Source organism: Cimex lectularius, unplaced genomic scaffold, assembly GCF_000648675.2.
Source record: "Cimex lectularius strain Harlan isolate CLEC.00 unplaced genomic scaffold, Clec_2.1 scaffold107, whole genome shotgun sequence".
Lineage (NCBI taxonomy): Eukaryota > Metazoa > Arthropoda > Insecta > Hemiptera > Cimicidae > Cimex > Cimex lectularius.
The window spans coordinates 892,229-906,640 of record NW_019392698.1 but is presented as its reverse complement, the minus strand read 5'-3'; the positions used below and the strand labels follow the sequence as shown (position 1 = coordinate 906,640).

At 34.5% G+C, this 14,412-nt stretch overlaps 1 protein-coding gene across 1 annotated transcript in view; it reads left to right on the top strand.

Annotated features, from left to right (window-relative positions):
- LOC106670689 (cartilage oligomeric matrix protein) overlaps positions 1-14,412 on the top strand; it is a 59,521-nt gene that overhangs the window by 686 nt on the left and 44,423 nt on the right. The window lies entirely within an intron of this gene.

The following is a 14,412-nucleotide window of genomic DNA, read 5'->3' as shown; positions in this document are numbered from 1 at the left end:
TTCCACGGCATTTGCAATTATCATTTTAGACTTCTTAAATCGACAAGACTGATGCACCCTGAATTATCTAATTGTCAGTAATAATATTATTCATGATTTTATTGTTATTATAAAGTTCATTTCAGTCCTGCCTGAGTATACTTTATTTTAAGTGTTAGATTTATCGACTATTTTTTTACTCAGGAATAAATCTATCACGGTATGGTATTGATGAAAAAGTAAATTAAATTGTTACTTCCTGGGTAACCATTTTAAGGTCATCATCAAGGCAAAACAATCATAAATACGTCTAAAAATCGATATAATTAAGTTTTTAATAGAAGATTTTCAAATTTCTTTGAACAACGATACAGTCCCAACATTGCCAAGAACTGTGAGTATATCACAAGGTTTCAAAAATATAATTAAATCAATTTGTCGAATTGAAATTTAAAATAGGTCGAAAGCTTGGCAGTAAAAATTGGATTTGTTTTTTCATCAAGATCGTACAGTGATTCAGATTTTTCGCGGGTATATTTTAGCTTTGTTGCAACATATTTTCAATGTTTTATTATTATTTATTTTTAAACCTCCAAGAAAAAAATATAATGTATTCATCCGAGGTCGTAATAGCATGTTAGAATAAATCAATTAAATGCAAGATATTTAAATATCACAAGTTACAATTAGAGAGAAAAAAAAAACAATCATCCTGATAGGAAAAATACCCATTTTCAAAAAACCTCCAAGCTATCCTCGAAAATTGTATCACGTGTAATTTTTCATTGCAGGAAAATGGATAATTTGACTAAATGCATAATCGACTAGAATTTAAAAAAAATTTGTACCCTTACTGTTCGTCACTGAAACTCACACAAACGTAGATATTTTAATTTGACAAAAATCCCAGAGCGGCACAGTTGGCACATTTTCAAAAATCGGACGATTTATCACTTATTTCCGAGTTGGAATTCTACATGAGTGCACACTTTTAAAAATAAAATTCTGTTAGTTTAATTATTTCGATGGAAGCGACATTAATCTCGACCATTTGCATCTTTACACCGGTTATTTAACAAGCTTACATCTCAAGGATAATAACTCTTTCCATCAATCTTGGTTCATAATGAATTCGTTGTTTTTTTATAAACCTTTTCGCCCACATCGGATTCTCTTTTCTATGTATAAATAAATAAAACTTGTATTTTAACATTTCCCAGATTTTACCCTGACCGACAATCGTACCATTTCTTCCCCAATCTCTCTGTGTACGTTCAACAACGGTTAAAAATACGTCTGGTTTTTATTTCTTATAAAGTTGTACAAATAAGTCCTAGAATAAGCTGCCCAACTAAAACTTAATATACTTGCAGGAATAATATCAAATAAATTATACCTCAAAATGAAATTCACTGGGTGTCGTCGCAGTCGAATAGTTAAAATATTTTATGTTTATAAAGCTCAAAATAAGGTAAAATAAAGTAAAAGTTGTGAAATACATACTATTATAGAGATAAAAATAACACAACGTGTCTTTTTAAGTATTTACTTAAAAAAAGGATCAGATCGACAGACTGAACTAACCCCACTTCCTAACCTCCTTTCATCATCATCATCATCAATAAGTATTTCAAAATTTAATATGTAAAAATTAATCCTTGGTATGTCGTGACGTTTTGTTATGTGGTGTGAAGAGACGTTAAAATTGAACGAAATCTGTTTGATGTAACAACTGTGTAACAAACACTGATCAAGCTGACTGACTCATTCACTCAACGACAGTTGAAACAAGAATAAGCCTTTAATAATGCCTATTTAGGTCACTGCACTCTTCTCGGGAATAGGAAATATCTTCTTCTCTGATATTTGAATATGTGCCAACTGTACCGATCTGGGTTTTTGTAAAATTTAAACAAAAAAATTTATTTTATTTAGGGTTAATTTTGAGTAATTATCATGTGATGAGTCTCTTACAAAATATTGGGCTGCCCGGAAAATAATCCAGGTTTATGGTTATAAAATAAAAACAATTAAATGATTATAAACCTTTTTTATTAATTAAAATACCCTCCATCACTCTCAATACACTGATGGCAATTTCTCTATACCCTCAGAATAGAATTTTGAGCCTTTGTTATTAACAAATTCTGTGAACGCATTTTCTAACCACATTTGATCAATAAATTTTTTATGTTATATATTGTTGACTAAGTGTCTGAAAAAATGGTACTCGGTAGGCGAGAGGTCTGGAGAATAGTGTGTTTTCGTGCTGTAACATGTTAGATGTGGCTGGGCTTTGTCGTGAAACAGAATCGGCCTTTTCTGATTGACCAAAGATGTCAATCAATGGCTTCAATAATGCCAATTTCTGGTGGACATTTCGGCAATGATTGTTTCGCCAGGATTCAAGAAGCTGAAGTAAATCAGCCCAAATGAAGCCCACCGAAGAATCGCGATCGCCTTTTTCTAATGAGTTGGGTGATTTGGAAAATGTGGTGCTGTTTCTGTCGATACACTGTCCAGAACGTCTTCTGTTATCTTAGAGAATCCACTTTTGATCACAAGTAACAATTCTATCCAGAAAAGGTTCGTTTCTGTTTTGGCGAAGAAGTGTTGCGCAAACGATGATTTTTTTCTGACTTTTTCACCTTTCCAACTGGCTTAAGATGGTCAGCTATGGTCTATTGGCTAACTGAAAGATTCTCTGCAAGTTCTGTAATAGTTGTTCTGGGATTTTCTTCGACCAAAGCTCGCAGAACATCTTTATCTAGGGAAGAAATCCTTCCACGACCTTCTTTGTCTTCAAGGCTAAAGTCTCCCGCTTTTTAATTTTTTAATTTTTTTAATTACGTTTATTTATTAAAACTGGTTTATTAGACCAACCATTAATTTTACAATAATATTATAGAATAAATAAATGTTTACATTTGTTACAAACCCATTGGTACAATAAGATTTTCATTTCACTATTCATTTTTAACTACACAAGTTTATATGGCTTTCTTTTTTTTATTGTTTTTTTACAAGGGTTTGCAACAGCAGATCATATCAACCCTCAGGGTAACGGTGTTTTTGAAAAAAAAGCGGTGTTGTAAGTATGTCGGGTTCGAATGCGGGGCAGCTGGATTCGAATCCCTATTTAAGTCCTTATCCCTTACGTACCAAGGTGCATTGACCATGTTACGTAAGATTTTATTTTGGAGTGTTTTTTATGATTTTGATATTGCTGTGTTTGGTACAACCCCATAGTTGATTATCATATGTTCACATAGGCTTTAGGATTTGTTTGTATAATAATATTTTATTTTGTATAGCTAGGTTGGAGCCACGCCCTATCGTTGTCTATACCTTAAACCTATATCGCTGTATGGTAGTTCTAGGTTTTTTTATATTTTTTTTATTTTTTTAAAGATTAGATGAACTGATTTATGGTGATTTAGCTTGATTTTTCATTTTTTTGTCCATTCGTTTATCTTATTACAAGCATTTTGAAGGATTTTGGTTGAATACCGGTTAGAAAAAAAAGCAATGGGGAAAAGAAACTGCCACTCCTATTATTTTAGAATGCGATGCAACAGCTCAATGAAGATATAACCTAGGGTACGAAGAAGACCCAGAATAAACATTTGTTTCAATAACTGTCAATGACCTTCTCCTTCTTACCTTTCTTTCCCTGAAATTGTAATCACTAGTTGCGTAGATTTAACTAAATTGCAAACGGAAAAACTATAACTAGTTTGAATCGCACCATTGCATACAAATTGGTAACATTCAAATTTACATATATTTTGTTGTAATACGAAATGTTGCCTGTCTAAGTAAATGCTTCTTACTCAAAACTGAGAACAACAATTATTCATGAATAGCTGTTTTGTCTCAAAGAAATACTCTTCAACCTGCCACCTACCTCATTGACCAGTACTGCCGAGTCATTGAATAGTGTCTTTCCCAAACTTGCTCATTTCCGCTCAGGGTAGCGTTCTGCCCCCACACTTTACCATTTGTACAGAGCTAACATACACCTTGAACTTTGCAGACGATACAGCGATTAAATCAAGCAACTATATTCTGCCGTTTCCACACAACTACCGGAATCTTAGAATTCAACCTAGAAAAACCCATCCACACTTCACTCCCCACAAAAAGATTCTTCCTTCAGTTTACTTCCATAATATACCCCTTCCCAACTGCGGACAGGGTGCCGATTTAGCGAATCGACACATTTTTACCTTAATCCACTTAACTAAATTCCCAAACACGAGTAAAACGCCAAGAGGTTGTGACATGAACAGAGCTTATGAAGTAGACGATTTTGCATTTCACTCTTTATCCAAGGTTCTGGACCTTCCCATTGTGTCCGAGCTTTGCTAATGGTTATCGTGTAAAATTTTCGTTTCTTCAATAAAGTACACAATTCTTCTTGGGGTGTGTTATCGAACTCTTCATTGGCACAAAAAATGGCTTTCCTAGATATTGTAGGGGAGAAGGATACGTATTAGTCTCTTCTTGCTTGTCTGCTTGCTCATCGCCCCAAAATTCCATTGTGCCTTGGCAACCATTATTAAGCTTTATGCTTTGTCAAGTTTTTGATTTAGGTATGATATCTTTACGTGCTAATGCTTTTAGACTGATTGGCTGATCCCATGATCATATTTTTATCAGTGTAACCTCCTTTAAAATTATTCGTAGGTAATTGCCATAGCAGTCTCATACGCTTGTATTTCAGCGTGTAAAACCAAGGTGAGGAAGAGGTATTTTCCCAAAAGAACTATTATTAACTTCCATGTGCCAAAGGGGCAAAAGGCTAGCCAATCACTTGGAGATTGTCACTAATGGTTAGACCATAAATTTAGAAGAGGTAAAACAACTTGTATCCTATACGTTTTTCACTGCAGAACCCTAAAGACTGCAAGAATATGACCATATAGATCTTCTTTTTTTTTAACTAGATATTGAATTGGATCCGGCCATGTCAGTTTGGAGTATGTTCAAAATAGATGACCAGTTGAAATAGGGACGACATCATTTGTCCAGTAAATGTGCTCCTATGCAGGCTAAATGGGACAAGTAATAATTTTGAACGGTTTATTTTGATTCTCCACCTTTCTGAACATTGGTCGACTTCGTCAATGTCAGATTTGAATTATGTCCTTGGTATTTTCATATGATGTAACTTAAGTGTAGGGGTGTTATTGAACAGTGGTTTTCAGAAGCCGGTAAATCATGGTTAGATATTTAATATAGGAATGGTCCAAGTACAATCCCTGAGGTACTCCAGTTTTCATGTGTTCTTCATAAAGATGGTCCACATTTAAAAGGAAAGGTTCTGCCATTGTCCTATCAGGTTAATGAGGTTTGATTCTGACAAGGAGTCGTTATGCAGAACCTTATCTAAATACTTAATACTAGGAATGATCCAACGCAAACGTTCTTGTCTTTCAAGCTTTCAAATTGTCGAATCAAACACCGTATGTGCTGAAGACAGGAATGAGATTTCCGGAAACTAAACTGGTTGTGGTCTGTAGATGTTCAAGAAGGTGGGGTAGTAAGAGCGGCCAATGGATGAAGGGTGATTGGTCGATAGCTCGATTTTTTTAATCATTATAAATCGCCGTGTGTTTTATCATAGTCGATGTACATTTGTGTGATCTTATTCCTTTTCTGAGAACAGCTGGAGTTGTTGGATGATGAGATGTCCTCGGGCTTTCTGTTTTTAGGAAATATACTGTTTAATTGCGTCTTCCCAATCCAACGTACTAAGTAAATTTTAAAAAATGAAAGCCAAACATCATCAAAGAAAAGATCACTTTGTTACGCATTCTTCTAAAAAACGTTCTTTTACAACAGCATTGAAGAGTTTCTTTTGAAGCCATAAATCGAAGTGATAGACGACTTAATTGCCATTCCCCCAAAATATGTTGTCAACACTTACACTATGTGCCCCTTGGCTGCTAAGAAACTTGATGTTTATCCATTAGCGTGGACATACAATTAATGTTCCTTTGACGAAACGTTAATCAATTAATGTGTGACAACAAAGCCAAGTGATAGTCAAAATTGATCCCCCTATGCATCGAAATGATACAGACGATAATAAATACAGTCTGGAAATAGCTTCTAATGATTTGATCTTATCTCGTTGGCTCCATCAAATGTCTTCCTTTCGAAAAGGCCCCGTGGCCAAATCTGATATTCCTGTCATATGTGAAAAGTATTCAATTTTGTATAACTGCAAATGTTCTAGAATAATTTTTAAATCGTCATAAAATAGTTATTAATTACAAGCTTCCATATAGAATGTTTTCATTAGTAAAAAAATAAATTTAAAATTTAAAAAAGAAATTACGTTTCTCTTGTATTTGGATTGAATTTATTCCCCCCCCCAAATTTTTTATTGTAAAATCCAAAACTAAATCAAAATAAAAACTCACAGTTTCAGTAAGTTTAGAGCTTTTAATCTCGAAAATTATTCGACATAACAGTGGCCCACTTTATGTCTGGCTGACATTTCGTTGGAAAGTTGCTGGTGGGACGGCCATATGGTCGGACTCGTTAAAGCCATTAGCAAAAGAAAATATAAATAAAACAATTCTACACGTGTCATTATACATAAACATATATATTATACAACGGCCGCTAAAAGGTACGAATTGATAAGATTATAGGAAAATCGATGTTTTCTTAATTGGCGCTACAAAAATCAAAAGATGCTTCCTCTAAAGTAAGTCAGAAAAAACTTTTATTTTTGGACAAAACAAAAAAAATTACTGATTTTCATTGCAATAAAAAATATACATTTTTGGGTCGGATTCGCCAGGGACAATTTTTCTTTGTTGATTGTTCCACTTAAAAATCACAACTTTGGATTCGATCCAAATTCAACGTTATTACAACCAAATTAATCCATATTTGCTTAGTAGTCATAATTGACCTATTGAATTATTTCAATTAATTATTCTTTTTATATAAGGTTTTTGGTCGAGATGAAAAATTATTGTCAAAAGCGGGATTCGAACCCTTATTGAGCCGAAAGTCGTGGGTTCGAATCCCGCGCATGACAATAATTTTTCATCTCAAACAAAAACCTTAGATAAAAAGAATAATTAATTGGAGTTGTTACAAATGTTAGATGGCTTAATTTTACTTCTTTCAGTCTTTGCTAACGCGGTTTCGATTTTGCCATTTTAAGTGGGAAAAATAAGGATGAAATAAACAAAAACTGCTCAAACGTTTTATTTTGTTGCTCCTATTCTAATTTTTTTACGGTCAACTTTATAATATTACACGTTATTTAGAGTTCTGACACCCATTAAACGTTTCCTGTTGAAGCGTGTTGTTTGAAAGTTATCGGCGAAATTTCAGGATTTTTTTTTTTTTTTTTTTAAATAGTATTCAGGAGTTTTGGGGGTGTAAAAAAAACGGATATCAACTTTGTTTCTCGCTAAAAAAAATATTGTAGCCTTCTTTGCGTACATAAATTATGTATTTCAATATTTACGATCGTAACCTGCCAAGTACAATTTTGACTTAGATACCGAGCGACTTACCAAACTAGGTTAAAATATTTTGTTAAGAAAAAACAAAGTTGATCTTTTTTTGCACCGTTAAAAAACTATGGATAATAATTTGTAAAGAAATATACAAAAAATTCAATATTTTCGACTTCTCAATACTGTTCAACTCAATATTTTTCGAAAATCACAAAAAGTACTGTTAACTTTAAAACGACAGAATCGAACTATCGGAAAATGACAGGGGTTTAGATAAAAACTAGACGTAATGGCGTAAACATCGAGTCCATAAATCAATAAAAACAGGAGAAATAAAAATAAAAGACGACACACAAGAATGACACATCTACACGGAAAACAAACACTTTGAGCCCTGAAGATGATCTCAATAAAGATCGAAACGTTGGCACGATAAAGAAAAAAATAATCATTGGCTAACGGTCACTAAACACCACACATAAAAATAAACCGTTTATGCATTTTTTTCACCCTTATTTTTCTCACTTTTGACATCAAATTTAATCATAGTTGACTTAAAGGGGACGACCAGGTTGGTGGGTCACGGATTTGAACCTGGCCACTCTTGTGAATAAGCTGAAAATTTACGTTTTTTAATATTTTTTATTTCGCCTTTCTCAAATTGCTCAAATCAACTATGTGAATATATCCAGCGATTTATTGCATTTTTTTCAAATTTAAATAAAAATATAGTAAAAATGATCAAAGTTTATCAATAACGAAAAACTTTCTAAAAGCCAAATATTTTTCAAGTAAACTAGGTTATAAATTTCTTTTTCGTGAAACTAATATGAAGTGAAGACACCCCCATAATATAAATTTTTGTGTGAATTGAAATTTATCGATTTTTTGACCCCTAAAATTTTTCAGATTTTTGGAGAAGTCGTTATCGTAATATTTAATTGAGACGACTATAAATCAAAAACGGCTAAAAGGATTTTAACTATTTGACTAGAAGACTATTTAAAAGAAGAAGAATGTAGCTTTTTTAGATTTTTAAAATACATAAAATATTTCTTTAAGAAAATACACAAAATAGCAAAATTATTTGTCAAAACAAGTTGAATAAGAATAAATTACAAATATCCGTATTCATTTTTGTTTACACCCCCACAGAAACAAAGAAATTCGAATTAAAAGAAAAACTGTTCTTTCCAGAAACGTTTCCAGGGAGGTGAAAATGTCTTTGCATTGTTTCCAAGAGTACTTTATTCACATAATCGGCACTTTAGGGATGGTAATTAGAAATAGAACAAGTGGTTCGACAAGTATTTGTCATTGAATTTGCAAAGCTCCCAAAAACTAACTGGTCCTATCATAGTATCTTTATCAGAGACGGGGACCATAACTGGAAGTTCAAACAATAACATCTTTGTCTTTGATGTGATCGAAGTTAAGTAATCGCTCGAAGAAGACTTTAAAAAAAAGAAGACATATTGTCAAAACTGTGTTTAAGTTTAAAACGACAGAGTGACGAGGAGAAGGCCATCCCGCGAGTCAGGCCTGGATATTTGGTGATACGGGTTTTTCTACCATTTATTTTTATATTATTTATATTTTATACTATTATTTTAAATAAATGCTGATTAAGATGATGGGCGGGCGTCTGGACCCGCTAAACTTTGCTGACTTGTCGGTCTGAGGGTCAATTGGTTATTCCTTTTGTTTATACCTTAGAGGCTATCGACATTTTTTTCTATAAATTTAAGAATCAAAGTAAAAAAGATCATTTTCATGCGGTTTACAATAAACAACTGCTCTCCATTTTTTTAAAAATGCCAATAAAAGTTAAATGAGAGATCTTAAAGCCGTTTGAAAGCAGATGAAAATAATAATCCGTTACATTTCGTGGTCCGATTGACCAAAAAATCTCTTTCAATTAATTAATCTTTACGTAAGGTATTGGTTGAAATAAAAAAGTTATTAGTGTCACGAGCGGGATTCGAACCCACGACTAATGAGAAACTTTGATTTTTATTGAATGAAGTTGCGAAAATTTGAAGCAACGTACAAAGTGGATAAAGTCAAAAACTTTGAAACTAGTAAAAGTTAATATTGTAAGTGATTTTGTATTTTGTTTGCTTAAGGTTACAATAAAAAATTTACACCCATTTGGGTGTACCCAAATTACACAAGGATTAATATTTTATGAGATACATTGGACTAACGGTTGAAATAACACTCGAATCGAGTTGTGAACGGTTGGAATAACCTTAAAAAATGAAATATCTCGAATGCAATTAAGAATAAGAACTTTTGTCAAATTTGACATAAAGGACAACCTCGTGAAGTATTGACGGGACACACTGTACAACTCGCAAGGTAGGCGAATCAAAAACAAAAACAATTTTTCAAGTTTCAAGCGACATTTGGCCGATCCGAATAGACAATGTTTTTATTTTCATATTTATTTCCTAGTCTACATTACAACTACCTTCACTTAGGTAACAAGTAACAATGAAAATTAAAAAATCGACAGATAAAGACTAGTGTCACTATCACTGTCACTGGATAGCAAATCCCGCGGTAATTAATCCAGGCCAACAAAGAACTAAGAACTACCTAGCGAAAAGAAAAAGGCTCGATTACATTGAGCGAGTTTACTAGCCGTCTAGTCACCTAGTGCGAAAGTGATGACTAAAAATTTTCCATTTGCTCAGTAACCATCTGCTAGTTTAAACTACTTGCTGATGTTTTTCTTAAATTTATTGAACTTTCCTAGGTGTCCTAGCGTTAAAAAAACGAAGTGGAAGGTTAATTTTTGTAATTGACTTAAAGAAAAACAATTAATTGGGGGGGGGTTAGATATAAGGCATTGAAGACTGATATCAAATCAATTAAAGTCTTCAGACAAGAACAACACTAAATTAGGAAAAAAGAATTGGCTGAAGAAGATTGCTCACAAATGCTGGCATGGTTCAATGAAGCTAATAATTATTTGGCAGAGGGAACCAGTCCGTCGACAATTTATACAGTGAAATCAGAACCACCGGGATATTCGCAGCTAGTGCACAGTGCCAGCGAGTAGCGGAGTTAAGCTTTAAACTTTTCTTGTAGATTTACAACCTGCTAGTTAGAGAACATGATTACGCTGAGAGAGTTTACAAGCAGTAAGTGAATTCGCCGGCAAGCAGCTAATAAACTGGCATTGCAATCGAGCATTCTACATATCAAATTGGACTTAAAGCTCCCTATATTCCAAAATCTAATTCTCAATCCGCTCGTGACACTGACTTTTTTATCTCAACCAATATCTTTCATAAATATTAATTAATTGAAAAAAGTTAATTGGTCAATAGGACCACGAACTGTAATGGATTTACTAATTCTCAATTTTATACGAGATATTTCACTTTTAAGGTTACTTTTACAACTTTGTACCATAAAACCCTCTTATTTCACAAAATGTTAAACCTACGGTATATTTGATTACATCAATGGAAAGGCCATTGAAAAACCTACGAGTGAGTCAATCTTTTAATTTTACTCTTAAGCAAGCAATACAAAATCACTAAAAAGATGAACTTTTACGAGTTCCCAACGTTTTTGTCTAAAGGTAATTGAATTCGAGATATTTTACTTTTTAAATTATTTCAACCGTTCACAATTTTATTTCATAAAGTACAACGTTTTTCATAAAATGTTAATCCTTCTGTAAATTTGATTACACCAATGAAAAGTGCATGGAAACCCTATGAGTTTCAATTGTTTCTTTATTGTACCTTTAAACAAACAAAATAAAAAATCAGTTAGAAGAAAGGACTCTGATTTCAGATTAAATATCTATCTTGCGTGTGCATATCCACCCCAGCATCCACTTCCAAGCTCGCACACTTTTTGCCATCATTGTTCTTTCTTCTGGTAAACCTTTGCGACATTTCCGCCCTGTGACAGCACGCTTATATTTTTTTTCTGCGAGTCTCTCCAAGATAGCCTTGGTGCTATCAGTTTTGGCTCTATGAGAGTACTTCCTAGCCAAATCCGACCGTGTACCCCTCCAGAAAGTTTCCGCCTTAATTGACTCGATAACCATATTTTTGAGAAACGGGTTGGAGGGATTGCTGTCGTCATAGCATCAGCAGATCTCCTATATTGAGAAGACAACTCTATCTCCCTGAGTGTAGGGGCCTCGCTGGCGTCGAAACTACCGGATCTGCTCCTGCCACGGTTTAAAGTGGAATTTCCAACAACCCCATAGAGTAGACTGCCTTCGGTAAAGGAAGCCCATAAGGGCGCCACCGATCAACAAGCTCTTCTCTAAGTACACGCCAGGGGTCTCATCTACGGCCAACGAAGAACCCATTCCCACATAATACGCTACCGGGCTTGGAACTGAAGACACTGTGCCATCCCGTCGTTCAGCTGGTTTTGCACCCTCCCTCGTCTATACAGACAGGGTCTGGTACCCTAACCCACCTGTGCCGCTGATCTAGCACCCGCTGCCGTGGCCAGCTCGCAAGCCAACAACTCCCTTAACGCATTTCAAGGGACTGGTTAGGCGTAGTTTTTGAATCCTCGCATGCTTACGCTTCCTTCGTCCTATCTTCCAAATTCCTCCAAGCTCGGAGGGTGCTTAAGGAGATCATGAGCTCCAGGAAACTCAAATACAGCTTGTGCTTCAGAGAGTGCGTCACATTCTCAACACTACACCCTTATTTTGGTTGGGAAGGGTATGTTGGTGTCTCCTTGGAGCACCGTCCCGGAAATTGGATTGAGAGAAAAGGACATACCGAGGCCCAGCTCACCTTTGCAGGATACACCCAAGCCTCTTACACGATCTCCCGCTCATTGTTACCGTGGTCCTTAATCATTAAGGTACGGCTCCTTTGAGGGATGAAGACAGACAGAATAGCCTTTTAATAAACATATTTTGTACGTTTGTTTCGTACGCCTTCTATAGCCTCATACACCTAGAAATCCCAAACCTGCGCGCCATAGCGTAATGTTGCCCGTATGATTAGCTACTTAAAGCTATCACTACTTACCTTTAAAGGCATGCCCCTGTTTCCAGACACCCTGGTCTATACTAAGTTACTTGTAAACTTTGCCGCTTCTGCCTTTTTGAATATTGATATTCATTTACTATATCAACACGGTCTAGCCCATTGATCTGCTGCCGCTTGTCGGCTCCTGTTCTGGAAAATCATTATTTTGGACGTTTTTTAAATTTACACACAGTCACCACTTCTTGCAGTATCGGAAAACTAGGTAGATCGTAACGATTTTTTTCCAAAACTGGATTTATTTTTTACGGAAATGTAGCCAGTTTAATAGGGGCCCATTTTTCGATAATTCCGAATGAGATAATTGAAAAAAATGCATTACAGAACGATAGGCGCACAGGGGATGATTAGTTTCAATCAAAAGGAATTCCATTGACGACGTAAATTAATAAACGTTAAATGACATAAATATAAGTGAATTATTAAACCACAGTGGGGTTGAGATGGGAAGTTAGTGTCCGAGTAGATCGAACTCACGATAGCTCAAGTGGTAGTGCAGCGGCGTATCTAGCCGAAGGTCGTGGGTTCGAATCCCGCTCGTGACACTGACTTTTTTATCTCAACTAAAAACCTTAATTAATTGAAAGATATTAATTGGCCAAGCGGACCACGAAAACTAGTGAAGTTAAACCTAGAGTGAATTTGATTGCACTTGTGATTTCACCAATGGAAAAAACATTGAAAACCTTATAAGAATCTATTTTTATTTTTTATTGTAACCTTAAATAAACAAAATGCAAAATCACTTATAATATTAACTCTTACGAATTTCAATATTCTTCAATAAATATGAAAATAAAAACATTGTCCATTCGGAACGGCCAAATGTCGCTTGAAACTTGAAAAATTGTTTTTGTTTTTGATTTGCCTACCTTGCGAATTATACAGGGTGTCCCGTCAATACTTCACGAGGTTATCCTTTATATCAAATTTGACAAAAAGTTCTTATTCTTAATTGTATTGGAGATATTTCATTTTTTAAGGTTATTCCAACAGTTCACAACTCGATTCCACAAAGTCCAAAGTATCTCATAAAATATTAATCATTGTGTAATTTGGGTACACCAATGGAAAGAGCATTGAAAATCATATAACATTCTATTTTTATTTTTTATTGTAACCTTAAATAAATAAAATGCAAAATCACTTAGAATATTAACTTTTCGAATTTCAATATTCTTGCCTTTTCGGTCAATTTTCAGGTTATTTCAATTTTTCACAACTCAATGTAATCTAGCCTTAACCCCCTCAAGTATTGATGTCTGTTAAAAAATGTATAGTTATGCATATTTTTTTCTATTTAAACAACTTTATCTAACGAAAAGAGAAAGGTCGGTAGCTATGTACTTTTTTGGCCAGAAAAAATGCAACAAGGCATAAATTATCATTGTACGAATCGAAAATCTAACGAAGGAAAATCGTCTATTTTCGACCCCCTTGTTACAACAAGCGGAAAAACCACTTAACACAAAATATGAAAATCGATTGTGAAAGATGGTTAACTAGTCATCGCGTAAATCAAGGTAATCACTGTTGATTTATACCGATATGGCATTATAAAAGTCCTCGTTTCTATAAATAAGCTTATGACTCATTTTTAACACATGGTTTTTAATTTAGCATTTGATGGTACAAATGACGGCCAATTCAATTGTGTTAGTACCAGTACGAAAATGTTCGCGAAAATTTCCAAAGGATCAAATTTATCGTCGGTTTTTTCCCATGCCCATTTGGCCTGTATAACATTGCCTACATTAGGTGTGTGATTATATAATGAGCCTCGACAACTTCCAGATGGTCCTTCTGATTCACACCGGTCCTCATTCATGACGAATTCGCTGTTGAATAGGGCGTCTTGGAATTTGTTCTGTAGAATAATTAAACAAACGATCTCGTCACGC